At 39.2% G+C, this 18079-nt stretch overlaps 1 protein-coding gene across 3 annotated transcripts in view; it reads right to left on the bottom strand.

Annotated features, from left to right (window-relative positions):
* The window catches only part of PDE7B (phosphodiesterase 7B), a 324787-nt gene that overhangs the window by 86265 nt on the left and 220443 nt on the right, over positions 1 to 18079 (bottom strand). The gene's annotated exons all lie outside the window — the stretch shown is intronic.

Genomic DNA, 18079 nt, shown 5'->3' with positions numbered 1-18079 from the left:
AGCCTGCTTCCCTTCCTCTCCCTCTGTCTGCCTCTCTGCCTACTTGTGATCTCTGTCAAATAAATAAATAAAAATCTTTATTAAAAAAGAATATTATTGTCAAATACTCTTGGGAAGCATAGAGTTTTAACAAAATTAAACTTTAAAAAAAATTGCAGTGTTGTAAGGGCACCTGGGTGGCTCGTTAGGTTAAGCGTCTGCCTATAGCTCAGGTCATGATTTCAGGGTGCTGGCATCAAGCCCTGTGTTGGGCTTTCTGCTCAGTAGGGAGTCTGCTTCTCCCCCTGACCCCAAATAAATTTTAAAACAATCTTTAAAAAAAATTGCAGTGTTATGGACTAAATTGTGCCTCCTTCCCCTGCAATATGTTGAAGCCCTAACTTCAGTACCTCAGAATGTGACTCTATTTGGAGATGGGGCCTTTAAGTCACTAATCAATTTAAGAAGAAGGTGTTAGATGGCACCTAATCTAATCAGATGACTACAGAGGAAAGACCACGTATGATGCAGCAAGTAGGCGGCTAAGGAAAGAGGCCTCAGAAGAAACCAAACATGCTGACGCTTCGATCTTGGACTTCCAACCTTCAGAACTATGAGAAAAAAATTTGTTTGCTGTTTAAGATGCCTAGTCTACAGTATTTTGTAATGACAGGGTGAAGAGGCTGCTTCTATTGGCAAAGAAAACTCTTCAGAATTTAGGGGTTCAGTGTCCCCAGCTTCATCAGGGGCTTCCCATATGTCCCCATTCCGATTTCCAGGATCCCATTCCTTCCTGATCAAAGCCCTCACTTTAATAATAGACACCCTGCAATGTTGGGAATCCAATCTGTTTTGTAATTCAACCACTAGCATGATGAGATCCTGGGTTTGGTTTTCAGGAATCTCAGCTCCACAGCTATAGGAAGTAGTCTCTTTCAGAGCAGATATAGAAGCTTACCTGTCATTTATGTGGTGCCTGAGCTGGAAATTTTAATCCCTCTGCTCTTTTTATTTCCCCACTTTGTCCAGCATCATTGGGAGCAACAATCATTAGGAGAGGTCAATCTCATGATACTCGTTAGTTTGACAAAAATGCTCCGAGGAATCTTATATATGGTTACCCAGAGACTTGTCTCTTGTAAGTATTTGATTAGGGCTATCCAAAGTTGATTTTTCTCCTATCTCTATTGCCACATCACAGCATGTATTATCAGTGCTTTCTTTATTACCAGGAAGAGATTAATCAGCATCTTTAAACCTAATCAAATTAGAGATCCAACTACAGAAAACTGAGAACCAATTCAGAAAACTCATCCTTAAGATTCTGTTCCTCTGGCACTGGTCTTGGTACCTATATCTGTATTAGTCAGTGTTCTGTTTCTCTGGAAAACCCTGACTAATATATGAAAGATTTTTCAGATCCTTCAACATACTGATGTTTACTGTGAATATCCAAGAAGGTGAGATTGCACAGCATTTCCCAAACACATTTGTCCACAAAATATGTTTTTTCAAGTGTCTTCTAAGATGACTGTTTTGAGGAAAATAACTGGCTATGTATTGCTCTACATAGAGCCTGTGTGTGTGTGTGTGTGTGTGTGTGTTACTTAGGTCAAAATCTTAGCACTCTAAAGAACTTAGAAGTCCTCTCACTTCCTTTATAAATACCATCAGCTCTTAAATTCTCGTCTTGTATGACTAAATCTACACCTCTGGTTCTATTTTTTTTTTTTTTTTAGGCTACAAATCAGCTGGATAATTGTTCATTTATTCCTCAAAAATAGTTTTGAGGAATATTACTCAGCCTTAAAAAAAGATGATATCTTGCCATTTGAGACAACGTAGATGGACCTAGAGAGTATTATGCTAAATGAAATAAATCAGACTGAGAAAAGAAAAAAGAAGAATGAAATGGACCATTTCCTTACACCATGCACAAAAATAGACTAAAAAATGGATGAAAGTCCTAAATGTGAGACAGGAATCCATCAAAATCTTAGAGAAGAAAATAGCCAGCAATCTCTGTGACCTCGGCTACAGCAACTTCTTCCTAGACTTGTCTCCAAAGACAAGGGAAACAAAGGCAAAAATGAGCTATTTGGACTTCATCAAGATAAAAACTTTTGCACAGCAAAGGAAACAGTCGACAAAACCAAAGACAACCAACAGAATGGGAGAAGATATTTGCAAATGACATATCAGATAAATGACATAGTATCCAAAACATATAAAGAATTTATCAAACTCAACACCCAAAGAACAAATAATCCAATCAAGAAATGGGCAGAAGGTATGAAAATGACATTCTCCAAAGAAGACATCCAAATGGCCAACGGACAAATGAAAAAATGCTCAACATCACTCAGTATCAGGGAAATACAAATCAAAACCACAGTGAGATACCACCTCACACCAGTCAGAATGGCTAAAATTAACAAGTCAGGAAACAACAGATGCTGGAGAGAATGTGGAGAAAGGGGAACCCTTCTACACTGTTGGTGGGAATGCAAGCTGGTGCAGCCACTCTGGTACACAGTATGGAAGTTCCTCAAAAAGTTGAAAATAGAGCTACCCTACAACCCAGCAATTGCACTACTGGGTGTTTACCCCAAAGATACAAACACAGTGATTCGAAGGGGCACATGAACCTCAATGTTTATAGCAGCAATGTCCACAATAGCCAAAGTATGGAAAGAGCCCAATGTCCATCGACAGATGAATGGATAAAGATGTGGTATATCTACACAATGGACTATCACTCAGACATAAAAAAAAAAAAAAAGAAATCTTGCCATTTGCAACGATGTGGATAGAACTAGAGGGTATTATGCTAATCGACATAAGTCAATCAGAGAAACCCAATTGTCATATGATTTCACTCATATGTGGAATTTAAGAAACAAAACAGAGGATCAAAAGAAAACAAGACAAAATCAGAGAGGGAGACAAACTATAAGAGACTCTTAATCATAGGAAACAAACAGCGTTGCTGGAGAGGAGGAGAGTAGGAGGATGGGGTAACTGGTGATGGACATTAAGAACTGCACATGATGTAATGAGCACTGGGTATCATATAAGACTGATGAATCTCTGACCTCTACCTCTGAAACCAATAATCCATTATACATTAATTAAAAAATATATATCAGAGTGAAAAAATAAATTTGAGGGTAATCAACAGAAAAAAAAAATAAATGGAGGAGGGTCTAAGAAGATGTCTCTGAGGTGACTTGAAGCAAAGGCTTGAATGAAATGTGGGAGGATCCATGAGGTTCTCTGGGAGGAGCCTTTCAGGCTCAGGGAACAGCAAGCACCCTGCAAGGAACATGAGTGGCATGTCCTAGAAACAGACAGGAGGCCAGCATCCTGGAGCATAGGGAATGAAGGGAGAGCACGAAAAGATAAAGGCCTAGAGTTGACATGCCAGGAGAAGCTTGGCCTGGGAGGAGTGGTAGACAGTTTAGGAACTCAGAGAAAAACAGGGAGGCACAAAAGGCTTTGAATGACAGAGCGATGTGATCTAATGTTTGTGAAGGATCACACTTGCTGCCCTGAGGGAGAGATTTTATACATTTAATAGATCCCAAAGTGAATGTGCTTTTTCTATAATCCAGGTTGTGTTTGGTGTTCTAGTCATGGCAAATCCAGTCAGTCACCACGGCCATGTCACTGGCCATACTTCCTGTCTCCCCTGTTCCCGTGGGTGGTTTTAACTCAGTAGGGGGATAAGCACTCTCTTAGGGCCTGAGTTGCGGGGTTCTCTATACAAGAGTGCTAAACCACAATAAATATTCTCCTGGCTTCACAGAAAATGGATCATTCACACAAGTTGTCTCTCAAATTTATAAGCATATAAGACATAAATACATATATTTTGGGGAGAAGTATAATTTAGAGTATTTTACTTTATCTGTAAAATTAATGGAACTGATCCTTGTAGGCTACACATTTGGAAGAAAGACCTTGCAGCATATTTACTTGAAGTGAGGACTATTCAGGAAGCAGATAAAAATCAAGAAACATTGGCTACTGTAGAAACAGTCCCAGAAAGTCACACTTATATGACTGGCATTTACTAACTCATGACAGGGATTGGATCTTCTGCTAATCTGCCCAATGAGAACGCTGCTCTGCTCTGCACATACTCCTTTCGAGCCAGTTACACGGCCATCAGAACTCAACTTGGAGACCAAACTAAAGTGGAGGTATTTTATAAGCAGAGATAATTTGATGTTTTTTCTTTTAACTGAATAAGAATCATACAATGTTTACCTTTTCCTAGTTTTCCAACACTCTTTTCATTCTCCATATTCCATGAAGATTATTGACAGGAGGTTAGCAAATATATCTGAAATAGGTGGGGTTATAATTCACTACACTCAGAAACTTGAATTTGCAGAATGGCCATCATTTTTGTTTGTTTGCTTGTTTTTTACTTTCTTGAGCTTCCATTTCAACCCTCCACACTAACCCCCCCCTTTTTTTTAAAGATTTTATTTTTTTATTTATTTGACAGAGAGAGATCACAAGTAGACGGAGAGGCAGGCAGAGAGAGAGGGAAGCAGGCTCCCCGCTGAGCAGAGAGCCCGATGCCGGACTCGATCCCAGTACCCTGAGATCATGACCTGAGCCGAAGGCAGCGGCCTAACCCACTGAGCCACCCAGGTGCCCCCACACTAACCCCTTTTAAAAACAAAGGTAAACCTTTTTTTAGTTTGAATTAATTCTTTTTGACAAGAGGAAATTTTAAAAAAGGGTCCTGAGATTTTACTACGTTCTCTTCATTACTATACTTTTACAAGACTTCTGCTCTTAATGTCTTGCCATGTCCTAGGCCATGGACTGGTCCTTTTTCTTTTTTGTTCTTTAAAAAGCATTCTAAATCCCTTAAAAATCCTCTTTCTTACTGCTTTCCATCACACATTTATGTTTGCTTTTGGTTAGATAAAACTTTCTCTGTCTTTTATGCATGTTATTAATATTTTAAAAATACTAGAATTCGGGGCCCCTGCCTGGTTCATTTGGTGGATGTGAGGATCTTGATCTAGGGATTGTGAGTAAGCACCCCATGTTGGGCATAGACATTACTTGAAGATTAAAAAAACTTAAAAAAGATAAAATATTTGAATTCCTCAGAGAATTTTCTGTGTGCCTTCATTGGATTCTTTAGGTAAACCTCTCTACTCTTGCTTAGTGGAAATATTTTGTGATCTCAGTATAAAAGTATTTCTATGTTTCTTGTCTATAAACGCCATAAGTTTGAGTGTTTGTCTTGGCCATTCTTTTTTAATTTTTATTTTTTAAATTTTATTTATTTGACACAGAGAGAGAGATCACAAGTAGGCAGAGAGGCAGGCAGAGAGAGGAGGAAGCAGGCTCACTGCTGAGCAGAGAGCCCGATGTGGGGCTCGATCCCAGGACCCTGAGATCTTGACCTGAGCCGAAGGCAGAGGCTTAATCCACTGAGCCACCCAGGTGCCCTGGCCATTTTTTTTTTTAAAGATTTTATTTATTCGACACAGAGAGAGAGAGAGATCACAAGTAGGCAGAGAGGCAGGCAGAGAGAGAGGGGAAAGCAGGCTCCCCGCTGAGCAGAGAGCCCGATGGGGGGCTCGATCCCAGGACCCTGGGATCATGACCTGAGCCGAAGGCAGAGGCTTTAAGCCACTGAGCCACCCAGGTGCCCCTGTCTTGGCCATTATTAAGAAAATGGTGTCTGAATTAATGGAATGGATACAAATTATAATAAATCTGTCTTTTAGAGTTTTATGTCAAGTCATATATCTGATTTTGATAGCAACATATGTATCTCAGTTTTTGAAATTAAAGTCCAACAATGCTCAGCATTCCATTTTCTGTGACTCAACGCTCCACCATTTTCCTCTTGTGATAATTAAACCAAGAGAAGTATTTCTTCATGTCCAAACCCAATTACACGATTTTAATCTATTTGAATGTGAGAACTGGAATTGAAAATCTGATCCAAATCTATCTATCTATATATATAGAAATACTTTTTTTGGAGATGATAAATATATAAATGAAGTTCATTCTCAATCAAGTTCTATCTATTGAGTACTTACTGTGACGCTACTGTACTCATGTATTGCTATTGACAGTGACTTTTTTATGCTGCCAGGTGACACCAGGGGGCAATTTCTTTTAGTAACAACTATTTAGTTTTCCATATCTGATATTTTGCTGTTTATGGCTATACACTTACAAGTGTAATTGTAACAGACGGATGGATTTTTGCACAGTATAGAATTTTTTATACCTAGTACAAACTTGGTGCTATGTATTGCTTGTTACTTCAGCCACTCAAGATTCTACTACCTGTATTTCTCCAGGACTTCCCTGCTTTTTCAGTCCATAAGACACAGAAAATAACATTAGATTCCCACTGGGTTAAATGTATCTGTTTGTGCTAGTCCAGAGTCTTTCAGACTAGACTGTAAGCCCCACGCTTGCCTGGCCACCCTGAGGCAGAAAGGGACCAACCTCTCAGAACATTAGAAAACTATTTTTTCTAATAGTTTAGAAAACTATTTAAAAACACATTGGTTGGGTAACTCCAATCCATATAGTATATTATCTATAATATCTCTATTCCATCTATCCTCCAATTTATCCTCCAATCTAAGACAACACTACCTGGAAAGAACCCTCAAACATGGCTCACCATAGGTTTGATAGATTAGAATACACACATCTTGAGGTCAGCATACCTCATAGAATTTAGAGAATCATACTACTCAGTATCAAGAGTTGGGTAGAGGGGATATAGGTTATGGAAAATTAAAGTAGAAGAAGGAGACCACCATTTAAAGCAAACGCTGTTATTTCTCTGGACTGACATGGGAATGACCAAGAAAAACACAAGTTCTTGCTCACCTTTAGCTTTCTCATCACAGGATTCAATAGAACATTTTCTCTCTCTCTCTCTCTTTTTTCCATTACAGTTTCAAACTGGTCAGGATTTTCTCTCCTTACCCCAGGACTCAAGGGAAAAAGACTAACACTGTCCTGTTTTACAAACATCTAAGAGTAGCTGTTCTCAATCAGATATTCTAATTTAATTGGTCTGGAGTGAATCTGGGCATAGGTGTTTTTAAAAAGATTCCCAGAGACTTCAATGGGGAGACATTGTTGAAAACAGCTGATGAATATCCATCCCACTCTGAAACTGAACACACATGTGAAAGGATATACCGCAAAGCACAGTTGCTTAGCAAAATAGAGATGAGACATGAGGCAAAAGAAAATCATACAGAAGGCAAATATTTATAATATGCACCATCTTTGGGTATTTCTGAATTGTGTCTTGTTGGCATTTGGGCACTTCAGATGGAAGAATGTATTATCACTACACTGAGTTAGGAGAGACTTTATGAAACAAATCAACTTGTAGAACGTCTTGAAAAGAAAAAGGTAGTGAAAACATAGAGTATGAATTCATAGACTGACAAAAAGAAGGATTAGAGTGGCAAATGGAGAAATAGTGGTGGAGTGGGATGTTTGGTGAGAAAGAGCTTGGGGCTGGGGTTGGATTAGATGAATAGGAGATAAAGACTCTTGGCCCTCTAGTGAGAAGCTTGACTGCTGAGCAAAAATTAGAGCACTCTGTGTATGGCCTGATTCAGACCCAGAAGTGTAACTGGTACATTTTTTTTTCTTGAATTGGGCAATCAGAGCTGAGGAAGGACTTTGTCAACAACAGTCTGTACTCATACTCAAAGCAAAAGTATAACAAAAATAATACAATGGATTACTTTTGAAATTATTTACTGACAAGATTAAAAGCACAATAAAATACAGGTATGTTTCATCTACTTCCCATGTCCTTTATGTCATGGGCCATGGCACCAGCTTGATGACTCCAGGGAGGCAGGGGGCAAATAGGATTGACTGGCCATTGGCCCACTGAGTTGGAGGGCTGAGCCCAGGAACACCTCCTGTGGTGGTTGTAGTGCCAAAAATTTAAAAAAAGATATAGGTATATGTTTCATATTGTTTAGTATATGGAAGTTGCAATTCAAGTTTTGAAGAAAAATACAAGTAATGATATAAAATCTGACTATTATATAGCATCTGTGAAGTCATATTATATCCCTATAATCTCTTCAACTAGAAGCACAAATTCTCCAAATTCCTAAATAAGGAAGCTTAGGTTTGTAATATGCCTTTAGTAATAACTCACCACCAATTTTGTTGAGGATTCATTTCTGGGTCTTTTCTAAAATTTTCAGCATTGTTTTTTTTCTCCAAACCTTGATGCTCTATACATGATCAGTCTTTCTCATAGCTATGTAAAGGGACCCATGCTACCCTGCCAATGGAAGGATGTTTTCCTTGATGATATTGCTATGGTACAAAAAGAACAGTCATTTCTGGGTCATTCAGGGCTAATGGTAATACAGGACTGAGTTAGTTTAAAAGTTTCATTTGGTCTTAGACTATCTCATGGGGCCTACACAATCACTAGCCATCACTGTGTATATCACCAAGAGCGACATTTTGGAAAGATAGATGGTTCCAGGGGAATTATATGCCTCTGGTTGGCAGAATATTTGTATCTCCAACCAAGTAGCTGAAAGTGCCTTCTGAGCACTAGAGATAAAAATAAGAAAGAGAGAAAAGACACACACAAAGAAGTAAATGTTTAGAATTTAAGTCCCCAAGGGTAAGTGTTCTGCCTCAATATGACAAATATATGTCATGAATTTAAAATATTCCATAAATATTTTGTTATTTTATTTTATCCAAGTGTACTTTTCTCCCACTTGGGAATATGCCCTATATAAAGATGCATAAATGTTCATTTTGGCAAACTCATTTCCATTCATTACTTGTTTTTCGGTATTCGGAAAATCTACAACAGTGTCAATATAACATTCTGATTATGTTTTTCAACTTCCCCATTCATTTACTTGGCTTTAAACAAAAATAATATTCAAAAGATGGCCCCAAAGAAAATATGCTGGGTACCAGGGTCATCAAGTGAACAATTGCATCTTTCTCTGAAAAGGGAGCTGGGGAAATGGACCAAATTGCAGGAGGTAGAAGCACATGTTTGTAGTCTTCTCTTTTCTCCATATTTAATAGCATGGAACCATTTATTTATTGACTGCTTGAAATAAATTCAAATAGAAGAACTTTGTAAAGGCTGTAGTCTCTGGTAAGACCTACCTGGTGCCAATCTTTTTTGTTATTTATGAGAGGGCCCAGAGAGTTTGAATGCCTACTTTTCTTTCTTTCTTTCTTTCTTTCTTTCTTTCTTTCTTTCTTTCTTTCTTTCTTTCTTTCTTTCTTTCCTCCTTCCTTCCTTCCTTCCTTCCTTTCCCTCCCTCTCTTTTTTTTCTTTCATTCTTTCTTTCTTTCTTTCCTCCTTCCTTCCTTCCTTTCTCTCTCTCCCTCCTTCCCTCCCTCCCTTCCTTCCTTCCTTCCTTCCTTCCTTCCTTCCTTTCCCTCCCTCCCTTTTTCTTTCTTTCTTTCTTTCTTTCTTTCTTTCTTTCTTTCTTTCTTTCTTTCTTTCTTTCTTTTTCTTTCCTCCTTTCTTCCTTCCTTTCTCTCTCTCCCTCCTTCCCTCCCTCCCTTCCATCCTTCCTTCCTTTCTTTCCTCCTACCTTCCTTCCTTCCTCCCTCCCTCTCTTTCTTTCTTTCTCTCATCCAGGAGTTGGTGTTGTTGAGAGCTAAAGCCCTTTTGTCTAGAAAAGAAGCTGGACAATAATCACAAGCTCATGGTTCTCCTAGGACTGAATTGGAACCCTATCCAACCTTGCATTTAAGTGGAATTCAAGTGTGGTAGAAAATGAAGAACCCATGTTTTCTGAAGAGTTTTACCTGTGTCTCACTGTTTCTAGATGAGCAAGAATATTTCAGTGATCCCACTGTTTTGTTCCCTGTAAGTAACTGATAAAAGAGTGTAGGCTGGGTATGTGGAGGACTGAAGAAGACCCACTCCTAAGAGTACTTATTGCTTCTACCATTTACTTAACTTTTCTTTTTCCATGTTTTATATGATCTTACAGTTTTAAAATAATGGCTTTATTGAGACATAATTTACATATCATTTAATTCACCAATCTAAAGTGTATAATTCCATGATTTTTAGTGTATTCACAGATTTGTGCAACTGTCACCACAAGTCAACTTTAGAACATTTTCATCACCTCAAAAAGAAACCCCATACCTTTTAGTTTTCACCTTCCTAGGCCCCCTTTCTACCCTCCTTGGGCAGGAGTTGCTTGTTTGCTTTCTGTGTCTTAGATTTCCCTATTTTGGACATTTCATATAAATGCAATCATACAAACTGTGGTCTTTTGTTCACTTGGCTCTTAATCTGTTTTGCATTGTAATATTTGTGGTTGTGACATCTTGCATTGTGCTTTGAAAACTCGCAATGTGGCCCTACCCGTTTTCCTCACATAGCTTGTGCTCTCCTTGAGTCAGAGACACCCTGCAGAGTATGATCCATACAGCACACCCCAATTAGTGCTTGTTAATTTTGAACCATTTCTCTTGTTTTCACTCTTAATGCCAAGAGAAGTTGTCTGCAGTATCTCTCTAAAGAAGGTCACAGTACTTTGCTCGCATGTTATGGAGTAGTCTCCTCTCTCTCCCCTCTGACAATGTGTTCAACACATACGGTACACGCATAGCGCATTTCCTGCCCTGAGTATTTCTACACCCATCTCCATCTGTCCTATCTCTCTCCTGCCCAATTTCCAGAAATGTGCTGTATAGTAGCCTACCCGCTCGGTTTGAGAGTAACATTGAACTTTAGGTCTTCTGGACACTGGTGTACTGGCAATGGGATGGATTGCCCCACAGAATTCCCACTGATTGTCCACTCTTCCTTGTGTGATTTACAGAAGAGACTTTCTCCCACCGGAATTGGCTTTTTGAAACTATGGAAAATCAAATCGTTTGCTTATTTATTTACTTAAATTTCTGGGAGAGTTCCAAGAGCAAAAGATTCACCAGTTAAAACTCAGGAGTTTTAACTCTGTTTGCTACATATCTATATTGCGTTACAACCTCTAAACTAGCATATGAGAACAAATTGCTCTCAAACTAGAAATATATATGTATATATTCATCAAAGTATGGAGATACACAGACACATGCAAGAGGATTATTATTATTATTATTTTGCCTCCCTTTTGAGGAAGACTCTGCTGTTCAATACAAAATTTTCCATGCCTCACACATATTGAAAAGTAAGGATATGTAGTTATTGTTTTCTGATTGCTTGTTAACACTTCGGATCTCAAAAAACTATTTACATTTACTATTTACATACAGGCAAAGTGAAAATTAACTAGGCTTCACTTTTATGGAATTGACTTAAATTCCAAATCAGAATAAATTTTGGAGGAAAAACTGTCTTGTTCTTCATCTTTTGTGGTAAACAAACTTAGAGGGAAATTTTTTTTTCTCTTTCTGCTTAGAGGTGAAAAGTTTTCTTAGGGAAATTTTGGAGTACTGGTTTTTGTTAGCCCAAATTTCTGGTTAGCAAGCTTGGGAAAATGGACTGATCCGTATGGGAGTGGTAGATTAGTCACCCTCTGAAATTCATTTGCATTTGTTTATGCCTGTACCATTGATCAACATAAGATGCCCGCTAGGCTATTATCAACATTTAAATCATAAAATTGTTTGTTAAGACAACGGAAGATGGAAGAGAAAAATGTTTCTATCCTCAGCATGCTTCCTTTCTCATTCCAACCTATGACAGGGGAATGGGTGGATAAAGAGAGAAAAGTACGTAAGTCACCGCAGATGTAATTTTAACACATAGAAACAAGTCCCTTTTCTAGTTGGCATGCGAAGGCACTCTTTCCCCCAGAATCTGGCGGAGGCTTCCTGCAGTTTGGGAGGTGATTGGCACATTTCTGTGCCAATGGGAATAACAGCTGGCTTCTCAGTATTCTTCCGAAGCAGCTGCTGAGTCCACCTTGGCCCTGGTTTGCACACAGCTTCAATTGCTGACATTCTCAAACTCTCCCCGAGTTACAGTACTTCCCTTTTTCACGCTTTTTATGCTAAGCAAAATATCTGCATCTTTAATCCTTGGCCAAAGGAGGGGCAACAAAAATTCAGTTTAGGAAGAAATGCGTTCTTAGCCAACTTTGTGTCGATGTTTTTGTAAACGATCACGGATGTGTTGGTCAGGAAAAGAGACAGACACTGGATTCCCACATCTACCAGTATTATGATATGTCCCTTTTGGAAAAGCTTCAAGACAGGATCAAAGTGGAATAAAAGAAGGGCACCGAGCAAAGGAGAAAAGCAGATAGCATACGGGAATATTTAAAAGTCATTAAAAAAAGAATTAGAGGGGCTTCAGAGTGGTTCAGTCGGTTAGGTGTCTGCCTTTGGCTCAGGTCATGAACCCAGGAACCTGGGAGTCCGGCATCCAGCTCGCTGCTCAGCGGGGTGTCTGCTTCGCCCTCTGACCCTCCCTCCTTCTCTTGTGCTTTCTCTCTCTCTCTCAAATAAATAAATAAAATCTTAAAAAAAAAAGATCTAGAGTACGAAAGTGTGAGTAGCCTCTTGTAGTAGGCATGAAAAGGAATACTCTTGTAGGAGTAGATGCAAAAGAAAGGCACAGAATGTTCAGAATGGTGTAGAGAATGAGAATATTCCTCATGCACAAAGGTTTTAACTTCAGTTACCCAGAGCCACAATTCCAACACAGAAAACAAAACAATGGGAAAAGTTCTCTTTTGACAAAGACACACTTCGGTAGGTCCTGCTGGTGCTGTGGAATAACAGAGGAACTTTCATGGTAAAAAATACCCCTGTCAGAAGGAAGAAATCACAGCCTGGCAGGAGGTTCCAAACCCAGCCAAGAAGCAAAACTAGGGGTATCATGGGCAAGCATTCTGAGGATGGGTGATCCAAAAAAACTCACATGGCTCAGAGCTTAATAATCATGCGAAGATGGCATGAGTTATAAAATACACTGAGTGTGTAGCGTGGCATCTGAGGCTCGGTCACATGGTCATCTCAGTGTCACCCAGTGAGGGGGAGTGCAGAGAGGCCGGGGATTGATGTGGGGCAAGGACACACAGTAAGCATGACACCCAACAGTCACTGCCCATATGACAAGTGGAGCTGTCCTGGGAAAAGGGTGAGAGCTTCAGAAATTCCTTTTGCTCTTCAGGGTTGACTTTTCTGGTTTTTTTTTTTTTTTCCTGTTTTTCTTTTGCTCCAACTCTTTGCCTTTAGCCTCCCCTGGAGAGCCAACATCCTACAGATGGAAATCAAGAGTTCCTTATGTACCCGGAGATGTCAACTGATGTCCCCAGCCCAAAGTCAGTCAGGCACCGAGCTATTTGTCTCAACACCCAGCGACCCAGTGCCTTACAGAAGCAAGTGCCTGGGTGGCTCAGTCCTTAGTGTCTGCCTTCGGCTCAGGTCATAATCTCAGGGTCCTGGGATCGAGCCCCACATCAGGCTCCCTGCTCAGTGGAGAGCCTATTCTCCCTCTCCCTCTGCTGCTCCCCCTGCTTGTGCTCTCTCTCTCAAATAAATAAATAAAATTTAAAAAAGAAAAGAGTAAGACAAACTGGGCTACTAGCTCAGAAGCTTTTGTCTTTGGTTCGTTTTGCAAATCCCCTTAGATATCAAAACACATTAGTACCAGGACAGCACTGTTAGCACAAGTATATGAAATCAAGGCACAAAAAAGAATTTCCTGACTCATTCTCTGTATGTGTAGTTTCTATTTTCTCCTGTTTCTGAGGAGAGGGTGGTATAGCAGAGGAGAGAAGTAAGCATATTCTTCTTTTCCTGTTTCAGAGCTGGAAAGCTAGGTCGGACTGTGAAATAAAAGGCTAGCCAACAAAAAGGTCCCGTGTCTCTGAGGCATTAGCTACTGCTCTAAGACTCTCTAAAAAGTGTCTAATACAACTGCATTTTTGAAAGGATCTATTGCCCAGCTCAAGTGGAGTGGGAAGAGCACCGGAACTATCATCTCCAGAGTGTGTCCTGCTCATTCGACCCAGCTCTCTTGCAAGTGCTAGACCAAAGCTGGAGTGGCCAGTCATCAGACTGGAACTGAACCCAGCAGAGAGAGAAGGGTGGAGAGAAAGTGTGGTGGTGATGGGTAGTTTGGAGAAAAAAGAGATCATGGAGAATTTCTGGAGTGTTTTTTCCATCTCCTGGAAATGAAATAAAATTAACCCCTTCCCTCCATTGTCTGGAACCAGCGCCACTCCCAAGGCTTTGATTTGCTAAAGCACAACAAAAATTTCCCTTAAAGGGAAAACATAGATCCTTGTGCATTTTAGATGCCCTAGCCCTACAAGATTTCCTTATCCAGTTGAAATATAATATGATTCACAGTTGTGAGGCTATGTTCCGCAATTGCTTTTTATACTTAATAGACCACTTTTACCAACAAAGTCTTTTATGACCACCTTTATAGGCTAAGCTATAATTAAGCCTTCTGACAGAGAATAGTGGTGTTTATCTTAATTCACAGAAACATGGAATTGCCCCCAAATATATGGTATATTTATCCTTAAGGCTTAGAACAATGAATACATGTCACTCTACATTTGTCAAAACCCATAGAATGGACACCACCAAGAGTAAATTCCAACGTAAACTGTAGATTTGGGGTGATAATGATTTGTGAATATAAGTTCATTCATTACAACAAATGTAACCACCCTTGTGCAAGATGTCAACAGTGGGTAAGGCTGAGAGTTGGGAGGTAGGGTATATGAGAACTCACTGTGCTTTCTGATCAATTTTGCTGGGAACTTAAAAGTTCTCTGAAAAGTATAGTCCATTTTTCCTCATTTTACTTTTAAACATTTATTTATTTATTAAACATTTTATTTATTTGAGGGGGGGGACTGTGGGGAAGGGGGAAAGAGAAAGGGGAGGGAGAAAGAGAGAGCTAAGCAGGGGCTCAGTCTCATGATCCTGAGACCATTACTCAAGCCAAAATCAAGAGTTCAATGCTTCACCAACTGAGCCACCTAGGTGCCCCCCAAAATAAAGTCTATTTTTAAAAAATAAAAACAAAAAGCTTAATGAGGCAATAGTGTCTATCCTTCATGCTGCATGGAAATTTTCTTCCCTGTCCATTCCTTTTTTTCTTTCCCTTTCTTGGGACCTTAGCTGTATGGTTCAAGCTGAAAATACATTTGTGGCACAGTTCTCTAGATATTTTATGTGAAAGTGGATTTCAATCCACATAAGCTAAATAATTTCCCATGGTATCAATGAGTTGAAATAGTCTAGATTTGTTCAGTAAAAGCTTGTGTGTGTCAGGGAAACTCACTCAATTTCATCGAGGTGCATATTTGGGTCCGGACCCTTTCTCAGAGGGTTGTGAGGCTTCATGATTTTGTATGGATAAATAACTTGGATATTTATGAATCTAAATGATATCCTAGAGACCCTATAAAATGTCCCAGTTAGTAGTATAGAAACAGGAATATTTTAACATTAATTTTCAAGTCAACTAAAATTGTTACATAAAAGAGTCCTTCACATTAAGAACTATGATTGACGGTGTAATTCAGAGGCTCACACCACGTTTCCAGTAAGCAAGTTTTTATGAGTACAAGCAAACTAAATTAACAACTCTATTTTCAGAAACCATTTGATATCTGCGAGATATCTCTTCTATATTTGATGAGCTTATAGCTGTCTGAAAATAAAATCAGACAGAGCAGGAGGGCTGGGGGAGGAGGGAGAAAGTGAGAGGAAGAAGGTGGGGGGGAGGATGAGGAGGTGAAGAGACTCCAAAGAAAATGGTTAGTGAAGGAAAGCCAATCATAATCCAGCTGTTCCAAGCCAACCAAAGCATCTGGTTTCTTTAATTTAGTACACTTCATACTAAAAGGCCAGTTTGTTTACATTGTATATTTTGAGTTATTTGAAATCTTCCTTCCAAACCATTGGGTTTGCAACTTCAGGGGAGGCTTTTCAAATGTGGCTGAAAAGTATCCCCACATCAGTATCATGTGGTATGAATGATATGGAAAAAAGGGAGAAAAATTAGAGACATTTTGTAGTTAGCATGCCATTTCAGACTATTTTATTATGCTTTTTATTAAGTCTATTATGCCCTCCAATTCAACTTCTAAGCCATGCAAATTAAGCCATATTTTCTATACAGGTAGACATATACAAGTGGACCTGTATATCTCTCCACTGGTAACAAGACATATCTCTCCACTGGTAATCCTATACTGTGTTCCAGAAATACTACTTACATTTTAAACAAAACACTAGCTGAAAATAAACAAAGGTATCAAATCCAAGAAGCACTTATGTGGAACCTTTCTGGAGGGACTGTTCAGGTTTTGTCCTGAATCCGCAGACTGTTCCTTCACGGACCTTTCTCACTGAGCTCATTATTGGTAGGGTTTCAGTTTTCACTTTCAAGTGGGGGTATCCCAGTGTTATCCCCCAAGCTACTGTTCTCATATGAACTCCAGTCCTAGATTTCCAACTTTTTCAAAACACTTCCACTTTGCTGCCCCATTCTCACCTGGATGTCCAAGACAGAACTCAACATTTTTACCTAAACAAATCACTCTTTAATCTTCATATTTATGTAATTGATGCCATCCTTCTTCTGGTCAAAAGAGTTGGTAGTTAATTTCATCTACCTCTTCTCATCTCCTATAGTCCCAGTTGGAGAAGACAAGTCTTTTACCATTTGCTTTATAATATCTTTTACATTTGTCCCTTATACCCACTCCCATTACTCTCTCTTCACTTGATACCTGAATGACACAATAATTTCCTACTTGATTTTTCAGTATGTGAGACTGAAAATATATACCTGAAGGCAAAGACAAGAGAAAATCCTGAATATCATAAATAATAAATAGAAGATGCCCAACTCTATCTAGGAGAGACATGCAATTTGAAACCATTCACAAGAAAACTAATTCATACCCAAGGCAACTGGCAAGCCATTAAATTCACAATGCTATGGTGAGAAAGGTTCTTACCCATTTATCTTTTTTTGTGATCCAGGCTAACTGCATGACTGTCCCTGAGCTGACCATCACAGCCTTTCCAGTGTCTGGTAATATTTGGAAATCTCGCCACCTTCTCCAGGTCATTAGGCGATCAGATTATTAATCTGATTTTAAATTTTAAATTCAGATAGGATAAAAGAAGTTCAGACAGAGGAAAGCTTGCTCTCATTTCTCCAGTCTCTCCAGCTGGGACTGTTTGACATCACCAAGAGCCGTAACTGCAGCAACTTATGGACCAAGAGCAACAGCATTGCCCAGTGGGAAATGCAGCTGAAAAACAGGAGGTGAGAGCTAGTGGTAAGGGGCTGGTCATAAACACTTAAGAGCTCAGAGTGACACATTTGTGGCCTGAGTAATTCCCACTGACGTCAATTCCATGTTATGGATACTTTAGGACCCAGGAAAGAACCTTACATTGCTCCACAAGCCAGAGTTACTCTCTCAAATCTGTCGATTAGTGGGTCTCAGAGTGTGATCCTTGGACCAACAATATTGGCAGCAATTTTAAAATCGCTAGAAACATAGATTCATGGGCCTACTCTGACTAATGATAGAATCACAGTCTCTGAGATTAAAGCACAGTAACCTAGTTTAACAAGCTCTCCAGATGATTCTTATTCATGCTACAGTTTGAGGACCACTGCTCTACTGTATGAGGATGATACTTAAATATAAGTAAAAAAACATACACACAAATACGGAAATAAATATGGGATAAAGGGTAATTTGAGTAGAGGGTCTGATCTCTTTTTATACTTGCAATGTGTGGCACAGAATCAATTTCAGTAAACATTGTTGTTTAAATAACTGAAAGGGTCTTATACAGGTTGATGCCAAAATTTAAAGTATTCCACAAAGCAAATGTCTTGGGTTTCTTTGCTTACTTGTTTTTGAGACAGTCCTTGAAGTCTAGAAAATAGGACACCAATCTGAGAGGTAAAGCTTTCTAGCATCAAGAGAATCAGTTGTGATGTACAGAGAAAAGCCCAAAAGTGCTCTTCTTTCTCCTGTTTTCATAATTTTAGTAGGTGTTCTGATAATAACCACTTCTCCCTTGAAACAAGGCTTACAAGACTGGT

This window comes from Lutra lutra, chromosome 6 (genome assembly GCF_902655055.1).
Source record: "Lutra lutra chromosome 6, mLutLut1.2, whole genome shotgun sequence".
NCBI lineage: Eukaryota > Metazoa > Chordata > Mammalia > Carnivora > Mustelidae > Lutra > Lutra lutra.
This window is presented reverse-complemented; position numbering and strand designations above follow the sequence as displayed.